Source organism: Alligator sinensis, unplaced genomic scaffold, assembly GCF_000455745.1.
Source record: "Alligator sinensis unplaced genomic scaffold, ASM45574v1 scaffold250_1, whole genome shotgun sequence".
NCBI classification, from domain to species: Eukaryota; Metazoa; Chordata; order Crocodylia; family Alligatoridae; genus Alligator; species Alligator sinensis.
Genome location: NW_005841888.1, coordinates 1,750,862 through 1,752,499, shown reverse-complemented (window position 1 = coordinate 1,752,499; position 1,638 = coordinate 1,750,862).

Sequence of the window (1,638 nt, the reverse complement as noted above, 5' to 3'; positions counted from 1 at the left end):
TCCGCGCGCCCAGCCCCGCGCCTGCCCCGACGGCGGCGGCAGGGGCTCGGGTGCCAGCCGCGTGCGTGTGTGCGCTCCAGCTCCCGCCGCCTGCGCTGAGCAAATAGAGACTTGAGGGAGCTAACGATTATTGTGTTAAACGAGCGGGGCTTGGCTGCACTGCCCGGAGCCGACCGGAGCACCGACGTGATTTCGTCCGTGCCGCTGGGCTCTAGGGGAGCAGGCTCCAACCTGCGGTGGCGCAGCCGAGTCCGGGGGCCGCCAGGCCGGAGCCCGTGGGATCCCGCCGTGCCCACGGACGGGCAGGGCAGGCAGAGGGGGATCCCTAGGCCGGTGCGGGCGATCTTTCGTGCTCCACCTTTTTGAAAGCCACGGAAGTGACTGCGGGATCCCCCACAGCGGGAGCCGCCCAGGCAGGGGCTCGGGCAAGCAAGCCCTCCCGGAGCCCGTGCCCCGGCCCGCAGCAGCTGGATCCGCCAGGTCGGCCGGGCAGGGGGCTCGCCGAGACCGCAGTGCCCGCCCGGGCTGCGCGGGGCGTCCGCGCTGCCTCCGGCCAGAGCTCGGCCAGGCCGGCACTGCAGCTCTCGGGCCAGACCGCACTCGCGGGACCGGCTCCTGCCTGCCTCGTTCTCCTTCTATTTGTTTTTTCGTTAATTCTGAAACTTTCTGAAGTCGCTCCTTGGGCTCCCAGCCCGCTGTTCCCTCCACCTCGGCCCTTATCTCCCCCCAGAGGGTTACACGGGACGGGGGGTCACGTCAACCCTGGCGCTGCAGCTGTTCAAGGGACGTTTCTCATCTTGTCCTTAGACTTTTCCCACCGGGGGGTGAAAGTTGCAGGGCGCGAATCTGGCCCTGAGGTCTCGGTCCAAGGGGACGCAGCAGAGAAGCCGACGTGGACGCGGGGCTCTGGGGCTTCGCGCCCCGCTCCAGATCGGGCGCCTCCCGTTTCTACGTGCGGTGCTTTTATTCCAGAGCACGAATAAAGCGGCCCCCGCGGCTCTAGGACTGATGGGGTTTCTTTTTCTTTTTGTTTTAATAGTTGCGATTAGGGAGGTGAGGGGAGGTTGCCGGCAGGGCGGAGCAGAGGCCTTTCCTCCGTGAACCTTTCCCTCAAGCCCGCGCCGGCCCGACCCCCGGGGCAGCGCGTTGCAGCGTGGAGCCCTAGCGGGCTCGAGGCGGGCGGAGAGCGGCAGATCCCGCCCGTGGGCGGCCGTAGATCCCTGCTCGCTCCGCGCCGCGGAGCTCATGTTCATGCCTGGCGCGGAACGGGGCCCGGCCATGTCCTGACACCCCCGCACTGGCGCTCGGCCTCGGGGTCAGCCCGCCTGCCTCCGTTCTGCAGTCAGCCGCTGGGCCGGATCCCGGGAGAAGTGTTCACGCGGGGCAGACGCCGGGGCGGGGGAAGGCGGGAAGCGCTGGGCGGGGGGGAGCTGCCGGCCGGGCTCAAGACGCTGAGAGATGCGGAGCCGGGGCCCGGGGGGCAGAGGCGCTGCAGCGGGCGGCGCGGGTCTGGTGGGCAGGCAGAGAAGGGAAAGGGGCTGCCCGGCGCCTCTCCGCGGTGCCTTCCCGGACAGGAGCCCGGCCTGGCACCCCTGGACGTGGGCCAGGGCCCCGAGAGGAGGGAGAGGGGAGGCCGCG